The sequence below is a fragment of the Aotus nancymaae genome, unplaced genomic scaffold (genome assembly GCF_030222135.1).
Source record: "Aotus nancymaae isolate 86718 unplaced genomic scaffold, 86718_ANA_hifiasm-v0.15.2.pri h1tg000004l, whole genome shotgun sequence".
NCBI classification, from domain to species: Eukaryota; Metazoa; Chordata; class Mammalia; order Primates; family Aotidae; genus Aotus; species Aotus nancymaae.
Genome location: NW_026988415.1, coordinates 2,650,618 through 2,667,544, shown reverse-complemented (window position 1 = coordinate 2,667,544; position 16,927 = coordinate 2,650,618). Strand labels below are relative to the sequence as shown.

At 43.9% G+C, this 16,927-nt stretch overlaps 1 long non-coding RNA gene across 1 annotated transcript; it reads left to right on the top strand.

The window, feature by feature from the left end:
• Positions 1-4,393: 4,393 nt before the first annotated feature.
• Positions 4,394-11,416, top strand: LOC135268333 (uncharacterized). The gene is made up of 2 exons (XR_010336623.1): positions 4,394-4,812; positions 10,823-11,416. It is a non-coding gene; the product is annotated as an uncharacterized LOC135268333 (long non-coding RNA).
• Positions 11,417-16,927: the final 5,511 nt, after the last annotated feature.

Here is a 16,927-nt window from a genome sequence, read left to right as displayed (position 1 = left end):
AATTGTTATCCCCATGGTCTCTGCAGATTTTCATTCTAGTAAATAAAAGAAGGTCTAGTGCTTTCCTGAGGGTAGTTGACAGACCCTGACTGGTTGAGCATGGGCAAATTCAACCCTGAGAAGCAAGTAGAGGATCAAGGGGCAAAAAACCTCTCTGTTTTCCTATTCCATATAGAGACAGACTGTACCTGTCTGACGCAGTGACCCCTCGTGCCAACTACCACAAAGCTAAATATGTCACTCCCAGGTGGATTTGGCTATGGGGATCATATTAGCAACCCACTCTCAAACGATGCCTCAAGTATTGCTCCTACAGCAAGAGGCCTCAGCCACCTTTTGCCTTGGCCTTCTGCACTCATGTCTCTCCCCTGTGATGTCCACACCAAACGAATGCAGAGGATCATCTTGGACCCGACTCAAAGCAGCCTTTGTGTACCCCTCACCTGCTTCCAGGATTCATTTTTCTGTGCACTTAAGATAGCTTCCTTTGCCTCCCCTGCCTTTACCTTCAAAAGGTTGCGCACTTCCTGAGGGTAGTCATACAACTCTTCAAAAAACAAAGAACCAGTGGGCACAGGCTATATCCTCAGCTTCTGGAACCATCAGCAGGCTCTCCTTAGGAGCACTACAGATACAGTTTGCTGTTATTTTACATGGGTTTTTCTTTCATTAAGTTGTGTTCGTAAGGCTCACCAGGGGAGATTACCAATGAGACAGCTGGGGATCTCACTATCAAAGATGTTGACTCCCTAACTCAGATTGTTAGACATCTGCATAACTTTGCATTATTTACTAAGTAGGCAACGTGCATTGTGATCAACCTGATTCTGGGTGCGTACTTCAATACAAGTAGAGCTATTGCTCAGCAACTGCTGGAGTTAGTCACGTGGCTCCAAAACACCCCCAATCTAAGCCTTGGATCTTTTTCTCATAGTTTGGCCTGGGCTCCATGACTAGAGGTCTCAGGGAACTCTACAGGTTTTATTATAAACTTTGTACTATTATTTAGGACCTTCCTTATTTTACAATATTTCCTTTGGCATAGTCACAAACTCCAGAAACCCCATTGAAAAATCCAATTTATGTTTAGTACCAGTGGGCAGGCACATCTCCCGGAAGAACAGAAGACGATGTACTTCATCTTACTAATACTTTGGCTTGTAAGTTACCCCCAATTAAACCCATTCTTCTGCCCATTCTACATAACGCAATAGTGTTCCCTTCTACTCACCTTTCAAAGACGGACTAAATGGACAAAACTAGAGGCAGAAACGTCAGGTTGTTGAAATTATGAGCCAATGCTAAGCTAGTGAGAATGGAGAAGGATTACGGGATTCTTACGATATTTAAGAGATGGGATCAGTGGGACTTGCTGTTATTATGTGAGAAGAAAGGGCGAGGGAAGAGGCTAGGGTTATGATTTGCAATGTCTTTTGGAGAAACAGACTGATGTTATTCATTCAACTGATGTTTATTGACGCTATACCATGAGTCAGGGAGTGTGTTTGATGTTGGGGATACAGAAGAAAAACACACTGGGAGACAGAAATTAACATAAAATAAAATAATAATTACAGAGACAAATAGATGTAATGTGCCTTCTCATATGATGCACTGACAAGGATACAACCTCACTTCTGTAGTGTTCCTGCTAAAAAATGAATAAGCTGAAATTAATCATATGAAAACATCAGACAAGTCCAAATAGATGAACATTTTACAAAATGAATTGCTTGCACTCTTCATAATTATTGAAGTCATAAAAGACAAAGAAATACTGTGAAACTATTTCAGATCAAAAGATACAAAAGAGACATGGTAATTAAATGTAACATAATCCTGGATTGGACTTTGAACCAGAAAATGTTGTCTTTTGTCATAAATGACATTATTGGAACAATTGGCTAAATATGAATAAAGTCTGCAGATTACACAATGTGACACACAATGTGACAATGCTACCTTTCTAATTTCGAAGATTGTACTGTGGTTATGTAAGAGAATGTTCTTGTTTTTAGGAAATACACACCAAAGAGTTTAGAAGGAAAAGGCTGACATATTAGCTGAATGAAGGTGTAAGCAGTAGCAGAGCCTCCAAGCATGCTTAGGATCTGGCATGAAATTACCTGGGTTCTAACCCCAGCACAGCAATGTGCTACCTATGAGACTTCAGGCAAGTTATTTAAGCATTCTAGAAATTAAATTTTCTCAGGAGTAAAATGGACGATGCTTATAATAGCCTCTACCCTATAGAGATGGTATGAAGGTGCCATTAGTGAGCGTATGTGAAGCACTTAGGCTTATGCCTGGCATGTATGTGTCATCAATGCTGGCTGGACTTAAGCTATTTTCCCTCTGTCCTGTGAATACAGAGGGAAATGTGACATAGCCTGCTTCTTCAGGGAGACACAGTGTAGTGAGAAAACTAACAAGGTTAATGGATAATAACAAAACCATGTGATGATTATCCTGCTCTGGACTTGAGCTGAGAGTCGCTGAGCTGGAGAAATACATTTTTGTGGGAGCATGTCAGGAGGGGTTTCATGGAGGCCTTATGATTTGAATTGGATCAAGAGGGCTGAACAAAAGTTTGTGCAAAATACGCATCTCCCACTTCTGCCAGGCCAAGGGCATCCTACGAAACTCTGTATAAGCACAGAGTTCTGGAAGGTATTGCATACTATAGTGTGGCATAGGATATGCAGCAGTGGTTGGCAGAAGGGCCAGACTCAGCTTCCAGGTGTGTGGAGAGCATTGACTGCCAGTCAGTGGACACAGGTTCAGATCCCAGCTTAAATATCAATTGTGGCTTTGAGCAACTCATGACACCTCTCTGAACCTGTTTCCTTTCCAAAATGGAGATATTAACATTTACCTCAGGGTTCCTATGAGGATTAATGTGAAGTGCTGAGCACAGTGCTCAGCACGTGGCCTGTGTTTAATAACGGATAGCAATTTGTAATAATCCTGGTAATGGACATTTCGAGGGCTCCCCAAATTTTCTGGTTCTCCTTTTCTTCCAGGTACATGCTTCCCTAAGTGAACATGGCCCTGTACCTTCCTTTGAATAATAAAGTGGAAGTGGAAGGGATGCATGTCCTTTCTGACTGGAGCCATCGAAGAGGCAGCATAGTTTGATTCTCTACATACCCTTCCCCTGATACAACAATTTGGAACTTCAACTTGGGATGGCAGCATCATAAGATGGTGATATCTCTGTCAGCACAGGTCTCAGGAACGATCAGCAGTGTCCCTGCCAACCTGTGCTGGGCATGTAGCATGAGCAAGCAACAAACCTTTGCTGCTATAAGGCAGTGAGATTTTGGAATTTCATCATCCTTAGCCACACTGGTAAACTCCGAAGAATTAGGGACTTTTCTAAACACATTGATGTCTCATGCCAATCTTCAGATAAGGGAAAATGGGCGCTCTTCAACTCTCCCACCTTGTTGATGGGATGACAAAACGTGATGGAAGGTTTGGCAGCAACGTAGCTTAACAGAGGAATCCCAACTCAATATAAACAAAGAAAAACCAGCAGGCAGATGTATGGCCACTTGAAGACATACTGACTCAGAAAAGATCCCAAGCAGTTCACAGAGGAGGCAGTAAATATTGAGCACATCTTTCTCTCCTTATTTAAATTAACTGAATTGTTTCAGTTAATTATTTCAGGTAGTGTAGAGTGAGGAAGGAAAGAGAAGAAGACCTAAAAGAGAGCCCTGAGGAAACCCAACACTTAGATGCTGAGTAGAGGAGAAATATTCATCAAAGCAAATGAGAAATGCAGCCAGATATGTAAGAAAGCCGGGAGACAAAGAACTAAAAACACCAAAGAGAGCGAGAGACTGCTTCGTGGAGGGAGCAGATTTATTGGCATCATTTTTCCTGTAGACTTCAGGGAGCCAGCAAAGGTATTTTTCTGTCTCTCTTCAGACTCCTCCATGAAAAACACCTTTCCTATATTTTTTGCCTGGACATTATCTACTTAATCTTCAAAGCCCGAATTAAATGTCACTTCTCAGTAGTTTTCACTGACAAATCCAGGCTGAATTAATTGCATCCTCCATTGTGTTCCTGCAGCACTGTGTTCAAAACTTCGTTTTTAAGAGCATTCATCACATTGGACTACAACTGTATTGTACATGCCTGTTTCCCACACTAGACTGCAGGTCCTAGAGCCCAGGGCCTCTGACTTATTCCATCTGGTTCTTCTAGAGGTAAGAATGTTGAGCTTGCTTAGTTGATCTTGTAAGGCCGGCTGCCTCGCTGAAGAGCCAAATGGACACACTTATCTCTCTGTGCTGGCTCCCCACACCTGCTCCTATCTGGTTTCTCCATGCAGGCTCCACACGCCCACTCCTGCATTCCTCACTCAACCCTTTCAAAATTTAAAAAGCCCGTGGAAGATTTGTCCAATGGCAGTTTAACATTAACCGCCCCAGCCAGTCAGCCTACCAATGAAACTGTCTGCTCTTTGTTTCCCTAACAATCAATCAAATCTCCTTACCAATGAAATTGTCTGCTCTTTGTTTCCCAATGACCAATCAACTACCTCCACTTCTTATAAAACCCCACGCCCTGAGAAGCCCATTGCAACTTCTCTGGCCCCTTCCTGGACCACAGAACCTCGCCCGGGAGCTGAATAAATTGGATTCTCATTTTTTCTCACTGGCCTCAGTTTCCTCATTTTAACTCGGCAATATACCTTACAGCTGGTGCCGAAACCCGGGAGGGGTTGTGAGACCCCCTCCTAAAGGGGAAACCGACTCCTCCACCTGAAGCTAAACCAGGGAGCCACTGCGCCGCAAGGTAAGACTTCTGTTACCCATAGCCTCTCCCGCTGCTTGACTCCGGACTCCCTGTCTGTAACCGCGGCCGCGTCAGGGACTCCTCTCTGCCGTGGGCCCAGGGCCCCGGCTCTGTTCAGCTGAGGGCCCAGGGCTCCAGCTCCGCCTCGAGGACCTGAGTGTAGAGGAGACGTCCCTACGCTCTTGTCTTCCCCCCGTAAGGGGTCTGCGGAGGGTCAGGATACTGAGGGAGACGTCCCCTTCTTCCTGAACCCTCTCTGGTGTCCGGTAGTGTCGTCCGGGACGCCTACCGGTCATCTCTGTGGCAGCGGGCGAGACTTGAGTGACTAGAAGCCCTGTTTACTCCTCCAGGCCCTTAAGGCCTAAATTAAACCTTGGCTCCTAACCCCAAAACCTGCCCTTTGGCAAATCAGCTCCCGTTTAATTATAATCTCAATTTCTCTTTCTGTTTCTCCTTCTGTTCCCGAGTGAGTGTGTGAGTGAGTTTTTTTTCCCTTCCAGTAAAATTGTATCCTGCTTTGCAAGTTTTATAAGTTTACAAATTCTTGTATTCTTGTTCTCTATTGCTAATAACTGTAAGTTTCTACAGTGAAGGTCATAAAAATGCCCAAGCAGGCAGGACTCTAGCTTTCTAAACACTGTATCAAAAAGAAATAGATAAGGCCTGTGCTAAAATCCTACAGGTAGGATCTATCTGTAGATCCTGAGCTCTACAGATAGCAAACATCTAGGTCACATAGCAACTATCACATGTAAGCCTAAGTTAAGTACCTATTACTGCTTAATAAATTGCCTTTGTTCTATGCCTGCAAACTTGTTTTAGTGCCACTGTGTACTTCATGTATAAAAAGCCAAGCCCTGTCTTTGTTAAGTGCTTAATATTAAAATGCTAATCTGCTAAGCCAGTAGCCACCTTAATAAAATCCTCCTGTTTCACAAAAAGAAGAAAAAAAAGAAAAGAAAAGAAAAAATCATGGGTAACCAAAAATCCCACCCAAACCCTAAGTCACCACTGGGATGCCTAGTTCTAAACCTACCCAAGCTGGGCCTCTCTATAAAAAACAAAAGGCTACTCTTCCTCTCCACCGTAGCCTGGCCACAGTATCCGCTAAACAACCAGTCCAAGTGGCCTCCAGAGGGCACACTTAACTTTAATGTCCTCACTAATTTAAACAATTTTTGCCAAAGGAAAGGCAAGTAGGCCAAGGTTCCCTACATCCAAGCATTCTGGTATAAAATATGAAAAACTCCCATACGAGACCTGGTAAACTTGGCATTTAAACTTTTTAATGGCCGGGAAGAAAAGGCTAAGGCCGTCCACCAAGTCCATTTACAGCAACAGGTAAGCCTCCAAACCCAAGCTATCGTAGCAGCCCTAAGGCCGGCAGCACGCCCAGCATCTGGTGGGGAAAACTCCTCAAAGTTCCTCCAAAAAGGTCCCCTAGAACCCACCCAGACTACTTCAAAGGTCCCTCCCGGGCCCTGCTTCAAATGTGGCCAAAAGGGACACTAGGCCCAGCAGTGCCCCTGTCCACGTCCACCTCCCGGACCCTGTCCAATCTGCAAATGAACTGGACGCTAGAAGGTAGACTGCCCATTCTGGACTACAGGCTCACCCCCTGCATCTCCATGTGAGGGGCAGGCCAGTCCAAAGGATGCAGTCCCTTCACTTGAACTCCTTGGCCTCATGAATAATTAACGCAACCCGGACTCGAAGACCCCCATCACCCTTGCTGAGCCCAGGGCGCTACGAAGAGCGGGTAAGCCCATTTCCTTCTTAATGGACATGGGGGTTTCCTATTCTGTATTGCCTTCCTACTCAGAGCCTAGTACACCTTCCCAGGTCTCGGTTGTGGGAATTAACGGGAAGCCCTCCTGTCCCAACCGGACCCATCCTCTAACTTGTTACCTGGAGGGACATCCGTTCACCCACTCCTTCTTAATCATACCCTCGTGCCCAGTCCCCTTACTGGGACAAGATATCCTCCAGACTTTAGGGGCTACCCTCCAACTCATTGGCTCTCCACAGTCCTCCCCATCTTCTACCCATCTCCTGGTATTAACTTTAAATAACAATGCACCCAGTCATGATTCCTCGCTTCAACCCCCTATTCCTCCTGAAATGGTTAATCCCTCAGTATGGGATACTTCCAAGCCCATAATTGCCACTCATCACATGCCAGTCAAAATATTCCTCAAGGACCCTTCCCATTTTCCCTCCTGTCCTCAGTTTCCCATCTCAAAAACCCACTGCCAAGGCCTAAAGCCTATTATCACTTAACTCCTAGCACAGGGACTCATTCCTACCAGTTCCCCTTGCAACACTCCTATATTGCCAGTCCAAATGCCATGCGGCTTTCACCTGGTTCAGGACCTGTGCCTTATCAATGAAGCAGTAATTCCCCTCCACCCTGTAGTTCCCAATCCATACACACTATTATCAAACATTCCCTCCACTACTTCTCATTTTACAGTCCTTAACCTCAAGAATGCCTTCTTTACCATTCCTCTTCACCCTAAGTCCTATTTCCTCTTTGCCTTTACTTAGACCAATCCCGACACTAACCTCTCGCAGCAGTTAACCTAAACGGTCCTGCCCCAGGGCTTTAGAGACAGCCCTCACATATTTAAAAAAGCATTAGTAGCTAACCTAACCTCTTGCCCCCCTCAGCCTAGTCTCCTCTTACAGTACGTGGACAACCTGCTGCTTTGCAGCCCTTACCTCTCCATGTCACAACAGCATACTGCCGCTCTCCTTAATTTCCTGAGGTCTAGGGGTTACCGGGTTTCCCCTTCCAAAGCACAGCTGTCAGCCACCTCGGTAATCTATTTGGGTGTCCACCTTACTCCCCAAACTAAGGGCTTAACAGTAAACCACAAAAAGGCACTACTTACACTGCAGCCCCCAGAAACAGCCAATAAAATCCTCTCCCTTTTAAAATTTGTAAAATTTTTCCATCACTAAATTCCTAACTTTGCTGTTCTGGCCAAACCCTCATATGCAGCAGCTAAAAACACCTCCCTGGGACCCTTCTCCCAGCCAAGAGTTGTCAAACAAGCCTTTAAAACCCTGCAGGCTGCCCTGTCCAAGGCACCTCCTCTTCAATTACCGGATCTCACTCATCCATTCCACTTATTCACAGATGAAAAACAAGGAATAGCAGTAAGGGTTTTAACCCAACCTCTGGGCCCCACCTATCAGCCTATAGCCTATTTGTCAAAACAGCTTAACCCTACTGTTAGAGGATGGCAGCCTTGTCTGCAAGCCCTAGGAGCAGCAATGGAACTAACCAAAGAATCCCTAAAACTTACCCTAGGCCAACCCATCTCAGTGTTCTCTCCCCATCGGCTAACTGACCTACTCTCTCACAAGTCTCTCGTGCACCTAGGACCCTCCCGTTTACAGGAGTTTCACCTACTCTTCATTAAAAATCCCTCAATCAGCCTCCATCCTACCTCTCTACTCAACCCGGCTACCTTGCTTCCTCTTCCGTCTCACTCTCCCTCTCCAGCCCACTCCTGTCCTAAACTCATAAATACATTAACCAAACCACGTGAAGGCCTAACTGACCTTCCTCTACCTAATCCAGACCTCACTCTATATGTAAATAGGAGTTCTATAATAATGGCTGAGCGACAGCAAAAGGCAGCTTATGCAATAGTCATAGATTCAGCCACCCTTGAGGCTTGCCGACTTCCCAATGGAACCACCTCACAAAAAGCGGAGCTCATTGCTTTAACCCGAGCTCTCACGCTCCCACAGGGCAAGAAATCATCCCTCGCTTCGGCCTGCCAGTGACCATCCAGTCCAACAACGGCCCGGCCTTCACTGCTCAGGTGGTCCAGCTGGTCGCTAAATCTCTCAACATTTCATGGAAATTACACGTCCCATACCACCCTCAGTCTTCGGGTAAGGTTGAACGGGCTCACGGCATACTCAAGGACCACCTAACCAAACTCGCCATAGAAGTAAAACTTTCCTGGCCCACACTTCTACCTCTTGCCCTGGCCTGGGTCCAAGTCACCCCAAGGGAGCCAACGGGTCTCAGCCCCTTTAAGTTACTGTACGGCAAGCCTTTCCTGGTTTCTCACAACCTCCCAGTACAACCACCCCCTCTGGCCTCATATCTCCCATATCTCTCCCTCCTCCGCCACTTACTCAGGGAACACGCGGATCACACTCTCCCTGTAGTCCCGGAATTAAAGGACTTACATCCAACAGTACCTCTTCAGCCAGGGGACAGTGTCCTCCTTCAGGAACTCAAACCAAGGTCTCTGCAGCCCAGGTGGTCAAGACCCCACATTGTTATCCTAACCACCCCAACTGCTGCCAAACTTTTAGGCCACACCTCTTGGTACCATGTGTCCCGCCTCAAGCTGGCCCCTAAAAGTTGCCAGTGGAGGTCCAAATCCTTGGGTCCCACTCGGCTCCGCCTTATGCGTGGCCCCTGCCTACCGCCCTCTAACTCTCCAAACCTTTCTCACTGTGGCCCTTCTAGTCCTTCCCCTTAATTCCAGTCCCCATTATGTCTGGCAGTTCTATCTCCAAGAGTCCTGGACAGATGGCCCCACTACTAAAACTCAATACCTTGCCCAAGCAGACTGCCAGCCCTCAGGCTGCCAATCAGCTATACAATTTAATTTCCCTTTATCCAAGTCCCATATCATAAAAAACTCCTGGAATAATTTTGCCCTCTGCTTTCTATATGACCAAACCAAGAATTATTGTCACTGGTGCAGCACCACCTATGGCAGATGCCCATATGCTTCATGTGTTACACACACAACCTACAAACCCGTTAATACCCCAAAAAGTGTATTACTCTCCGGTAACGATCGCCAGGGTGTGGTATCCTTTACTATCCGTGATCCTTAGGATGGGCGATGGGAAAAGGGAACTGCAGGTAAAGTTTACACCTGGGTTACAGACAGCCGCCCCAGTGGTACGTGGCTAATATTTCGGTCCTACATCCTCGTTGTGCCAGTAGAAATAGACCAACTCAACTCAGTAGGCAACACCATCCTGCAAAATAAAGCCACCCTAACTAAACAGCTCAAACCCTCAGGTAACACTTCCCAACCTTTCTCCTGGCTAACGTTAGTGCAGCAGGAAGCTAATATGTTAAACTTAGCCAAAGCCACAAATTTCACCAACTGTTTTTTATGTGCCTCTCTTAACAAACCCCCCTTAGCCGCAGTTCCCCTCCGAACTGGATTCAACCTGTCACTAAAGTCCACAGGACCTGAGACCACTTTAATGGGGATCCCCTTGTTCAAAATACACTACCACTCTCTTTCTCTATGTTATGGGACACCTGGCAACCACAGCCTTAAGTGCAACACCACAGTAAATATAAACTCTTCCTTTCATGCGCCTCAGGGGGGTACTTTTGGTGTAATGGAACCCTAACCAAAATTATTAAAACCTCTTCCCCATTCCCCTGTGTGCCCGTCACCCTAGTCCCACAACTAGAGGTGTATGGGCAAGCTGAATTTCTATCCCTCCTTCCATCTTCCCCTCAGGGCTGAAACAAACGAGCTGCCTTCCTCCCCATAGTAGTTGGCCTCTCCCTAGCCTCCTCTTTAGCAGCTGCTGGAATTAGAGGCGACGCCTTAGGCTACAGTATCACTTCAGCTGCTCAACTAGAAAACAAACTCCATGTGGCCATTGAAACATCAGCTGCCTCTCTGGCCTCTCTTCAGCGACAAATTACGTCACTAGCCCAGGTAACTCTCCAAAACCGACGGGCTCTAGACCTACTAATGGCGGAGAAAGGAGGTACCTGTCTGTTTCTCCAGGAACAGTGTTGCTATTACATCAATGAAACAGACCAAGTAAAAGAAAATGTCAATACTCTCTATCGCCTCAAGGAAGACCTCCGAGGAACGCCAAGTGCGCCAAACTTTCCTCTTAACTGGTGGCAATCTCCCATATTCACCTGGCTAGCTCCTGTTGTCATTCCCCTAATCATGGTTTGTCTTCTACTAATGCTGGTCCCATTCTTTCTTAGGTTTTTACAAGCTCGCATGAAAGAAATTTCCAGGGTGGCGATAAATCAAATGCTACTTCACCCCTACGTCCAACTCCCAACTGAGGCACCGGCCAACTGACCCCCCCCAACTCCGCCCCTGTTCAGCAGGAAGTAGCCAGAAAGAAGCGACGTCCTATATCATCAAAAAGGTCGGAATGTAAGGCCGGCTGCCTCGCTGAAGAGCCAAATGGACACACTTATCTCTCTGTGCTGGCTCCCCACACCTGCTCCTATCTGGTTTCTCCATGCAGGCTCCACATGCCCACTCCTGCATTCCTCACTCAACCCTTTCAAAATTTAAAAAGCCCACGGAAGATTTGTCCAATGGCAGTTTAACATTAACCTCCCCAGCCAGTCAGCCTACCAATGAAACTGTCTGCTCTTTGTTTCCCTAACAATCAATCAAATCTCCTTACCAATGAAATTGTCTGCTCTTTGTTTCCCAATGACCGATCAACTACCTCCACTTCTTATAAAACCCCACGCCCTGAGAAGCCCATTGCGACTTCTCTGGCCCCTTCCTGGACCACAGAACCTCGCCCGGGAGCTGAATAAATTGGATTCTCATTTTTTCTCACTGGCCTCAGTTTCCTCATTTTAACTCGGCAATATACCTTACAGATCTCCATTGTGGAGCTCAGGAAAGGGGCAAGACCAGATATATGAAAATTAAAGTGTCTTTGATATAGAGACAATCGCTAAAGAAATGGAGGTAAATATATCACGCCTGGTTGTGGAGTGACTAGAGAATACAAATAATAGACGGCAGTAGGACCAAATTTCAGGGAATGTCTACATTTATCCAACAGCACAAGGATTGGGAGGATGTGAGAATTGAGCTTTGTCTGACAATTATGCATTAAAATATATGTATTGGGGAAATACTATGAGCTATTCAATGTTTAGGCGCTGAAAATACAGCAACAAATAAGGCAGACAAGTTCTCTTCTCTTGGAGAACTTACAGGCCAGTAAGGACACATAGATTCCCCGAGAAAAATAGGGAAGTTAGCTGTTTCAAATGCTGCAAAGTGTTTGAGAAGGATAAATACTTTAGTGGCTTTCAAATTTGAAAAGTGGAAGCCAAAATAACCATGTAGCCAGTTTCATTCTAAGAGTAAAGGCCAAGGGTTGTGAGTGAAAGGCAGTTGCAGATTCAGGTGCTAAAATATAGAAGCAAGAAATACAGACTTCTTAAAATTTAGTAGGCCCTTGAGGTGCAAAAATTCAAGCAGGTGGTATAATCAGATAATGTGGGCTCCACAAGAGAGGAAATTGACAACAAGCATTGAAACCACGGTTTGGGGTAGCAAAGAGGTGTAAGAAATTTACTAACCTCTTCTTTTCCCCTGCAAGTAGAAGGAGGAATAGTATCCACTGAAGGGAGTTTCCAGCACAGTGGTTAACCCAGGGAGGATTAATCAGTTGGAAGCTAATTCAAGGAGTAGGAAAGCAGAGGAAAAGAAAAAAAAGTGAAGATTTAGAGCAGCTTCTTTACATTAGGATGGAGATTTTAAAAGGCACAGTGGAAGGAGCTGATAGAGTGTGTAAGAGGTGGAGTGTGCTTGAGTGGTAGTATTTCAGGGCATGAGCTGGCTACATGTGAGGCTATTAAAGGTGGTAGTGGCTTGCCCAACATCCACCCAAACCTCTTCAACTGCAGAAGCTAGAAAGCTAAAACGCCACATTTTCCAGATTCCTATGCAGACCAGATTTTGGATGTGATTTTGGTACAACCAATCAGTTGTAATTACGTTATGCTTGGTTTCCAAACCGAGCCAAGGGAAGGAAGTGGCATGCAAGACATCCGTTTTGCTGGTGAAGGTCTGGAGCCAATACTTCTGGCAGCAGGTTCCTAATCCCCAGATCTCAGCAAACTACTGCTTTCCTAGAACCAACCATTCTAGAAATGACTTACTAATCCCCAGGCAAAGTAATGAACAGACACTTCCCAAAAGAAGGCATATAAGTGGCCAAGAAACAGATGAAAAACTGCTCAATGTCACTAATCATCAGATAAAAGAAAGTCAAACCCACAGCGAGATACCATGTCACACCAGTCAGAACAGCTATTATTTAAAATGTGGAAAACGAACAGATGGTGGTGGGGCTGTGGAGAAAAGGGAATACTTATACACTGCTGGTGGGTATGTAAAGTAGTTCAGTGTGGAAAGTAGTTTGGAGATTTCTCAGAGAACTAAAAATAAAACTACCATTAGACCCAGCAATCCTATCACTGGATATAAAACCAAAGGAATATAAATCATTCTACCAAAAAGACACATGTACTCATATGCTCATCACAGCACTATTCATAATAGCAAAGACATGCAGTCAATCTAGGTGCCCATCAATAATGGATTGGATAAAGAAAATGTGGTACATACATACACACTGTGAAATACTATGCAGACACAAAAAGGAATGAAATCATGTCCTTTGCAGAAACATGGATGCCACTGAATGCCATTATCCTAAGCAAATTAACACAGAAACAGAAAACCGAATACTGAATGTTCTCAGTTATAAGTGGGAGCTAAACATTGGGTGCACATGGACATAAAGATGTGAACAATAAACACTGGGGACCACTGGGGGAGCGTAAATGGAAGGGGAAAAGAGCCGAAAAACTACCTATTGGATACTATGCTGACTACATAACCCAAACCTCAGCATCATGCAATGGATCTGCGCTTGTACCTCCTGAAGCTAAATTAAAAGTGGAAATTATAACAACAAAAATAAAAAATATATTAAAAATAAAGATATTCGATTTAAAAAGGTATAATCTGGTAAAGAAATTAAAAGTACACAAAAGAATGGAAAGATACTCTATGCTTATGAATATTTAAGTTGCTTTGGAAGGAGCAAGTTTGGAGGATTTTTGAGAAAGAAGTATGTGAGTTGATCTAGAATATAGGTCTTGCATATGAGTATTTATCCAAAGGTTCTCTTTGTAGGAGAGGTGCCAAATAGTTAGATGGACTTAATGCCCATTCAGTGACCTTGGGGACAGAAATGAAAATATGCATGGACTCAATAATATGAATTTCCTCTCACCAAAACTTACTATTACTACTGCTTGGATGCCCAATTTACCAGCAGCAGCCATTAACCCTGGGACCCTGATGTGGTATAATATCCTATGGGTACCATCCTGCCATCTTGGGACAGTTCCATTACTTCAGACTCCTTTTATTACAAACTGGACAGTGACTTTTTTCTGAACTTGAATAGATCAGAGTTGTTTGTTTTCCTGTTTACAAACAGGAATTGGATTTGTTTTCCTGTTTACAATCACTCTGCTAGCCCTACCATCTATAGATTTATTGAATACCTTATTGAAGCACTATTGTATCTAACACAACATTGCTTCCATTGAAAGAACTCACATTACCCCGATCTAAGTACAACAATGAACTGAAGCCTGTTGACTTCACTGGTTTTACCACATGCCACCTCATCTAGAAGAAGACAACCTAATAAAACAATGAAATCATCTCTTATAGACCTACTTATGACACCTCATAATCCACAAAAAATTTTGTGTTTCGCTTCCTATTCTCACAACTTTGGTTTCTGCTATTTTAGAAGTAGAAGCTTATTATTATTCAATATTTCTTTCAGGGAGCACAATAATAATTCCACTCAATTAGAAGCTGAGACTGTCACCTCACACTGGTAGGCAAACCAGTAAAAAAAAAAAAAAAAGATAATTACTACCTTGGCTAGGGTGATTGATCCTGACTATCATTAAATGTTACATTATACATTATAGGAATGAACTAGTTTGCTTTTATTACCCTACTGAGACATCATTTATGTTATTTCCACTATAACAATGAACAATGTTGTACACGTCTCCTTGTACACATGCCACTTTTAGATACCTAAAAGTGGAATTCCTAGGTCACAGAATATGTGAATATTTAACTTTACAATGTGTTCTCAAAAAATCACCAAAGTGGGTCGGGCACAGTGGCTCACGCCTGTAATCCCAGCACTTTGGGAGGCCGAGATGGGCTGATCACCTGAGGTCAGGCGTTCAAGACCAGCCTGGCCAACATATAGTGAAACCCTGCCTCTACTAAAAAATATAGAGTTAGCTGGGGCGTAGAGGCACATGCCCATAGTCCCAGCTACTTGGGATGCTGAGGCAGGAGAATCTCTTGTACCCAGGAGGTGGAGGTTTCAGTGAGCTGAGATAGCACCACTGGACTCCAGCCTGGGTGACAGAGCGAGACTCTGTCTCAAAAGAAAAAAAAAACAGCTCACCAAAGTGGTTGTACCCATTTGTAACCCCACCAACAATGACCAAAGTCTTATTTCTGTGTGGATATTTATTGATTTTTGCTAATCTGATCAGTGTGACATGATATCTCATTATTGATTTAACTTATATTCCCATGATTACCTGAGGTCAGACATCTTTTCATGTCTGTCTGTGGTGATATTTGAAAAAAAAATAGTGTCTATTCTGAACAGTAGTTACATTGTAAGCAGTGGTACGTATCATCTCCTGAAGGATTCCTGTACTCATGCCCATGCAATACATTTTTATCTCTAATTAGGTCTGGGTTGTTTAGTATCAAATGTAGCTCCCTTGAGGGTATAGGACAAAAGAGGAAAGCCAGTGCAGGATTTTAAATTTACATCTGACAATCTATAAAATGGCCACTTCACATGGCTTTTTTTGTGCGTGTGACCTAAATCTAGAATTAACGTTGTGTAAACCAGGAAGTGCTGAGCTGTAATCTTACAGATTTTGTCCCTTGAGTTCCTGTTAGTAATTTGGGTTTCTAATGGTATAACGTGGATTACATTGTAGTAGAACTGCCATGCTTTACATGTTTGCAGTAACCTCAAATGCTATAGTCAAGTATGAGTCACGGCATGCCAGAGCTGGATGGTATCTTCCCAATCAGGCTGTCCACAGCCCCTAATTGGTAGATGGGGGAAACTAAGGGCTAAGAGAGCTCAACTTGTGAGATGGCAAAGAGCTGAGTTCCCAATGGTGTGCTCCAGCTTGATTTTCTGAGACTTCAGGGTGGCTGTGCGGTGTCTGGTCATATGAACATTTCCCTCCTGTGCTGTGACATAAACACGTTGCTGTTGGGAGGCAATTTTCCATGGATTTGTTGAGTTTCTGCATGCCTCAGAAGAGCTTTTGTCCTTTGTCTCTGACTCAGTAGTCTTGCATCTTCTGCCAGCATCTATAAAACTGCAACTAGTTACCTTTTTACTTGAAAGCGGAGTAAAATCTCAGCTACTTCACAGTTCCTCACAGCTGCGAGCAGTAATTTCAGAACCTATTAATAAATGTTTTGTGCAATAACAATTCTCTCATCAAATTAATTTTGGAAAAGCCGAAGCCAAAAAAATGATTTAAAAAACTATAAAAGGAAAATGGGTTATTTTCCTGTTAGACTCTTGAATAAAGGAAAGAGCATTATGAATGGCTCTTAGGCATGGGGCTGGGATGGATGGAGTGTGCTAAGTTTCAAGAATTATTGGAATAGGAAGCCTTCTGCCTTCCTCTGTGGGATGTCTAGTAACACTGGAAATAACAATAGAATAAAATTAGTAGAAACTCCTTTGGAAAGTGTGTATAATATAATTACGAATAAGGATGGAAGTGCAGTTGAGGATGGTTTTCATAACCTTGTAAACTAGGATATGGTAGGCTAACAGTTACGGAAGCATTACCTACACAATCCTTTTGCAGGTGTGGCCAAACCAACGAAGGTAATGGGATTTTGCCCAAGGGTCAGATTTTAGAGCCAAAATGGGGTCTAGCAACAATGTACAGCCTTCTCATTTTACATGAGGCACCAAGGTCTAGTGGGAGGAGGACATTTACTTAGAGCCATCCAGTTCATGGGTGGTATTATGGCAATAAAATGTAAATGATTTTAGTCACTCTTCAGTGTTCCTCACACATTATTTGTTCTCATGTTGTCCTATTGTTTTATTTATTTGTAACTCAGTTTTAAGGTCTCATAAGGCAAATAGCATTTTGTCCCACACTTAAAGGCTTCTTCTACTAAAGTGTAACAATCTATTGAATATCTATGATATACACTAG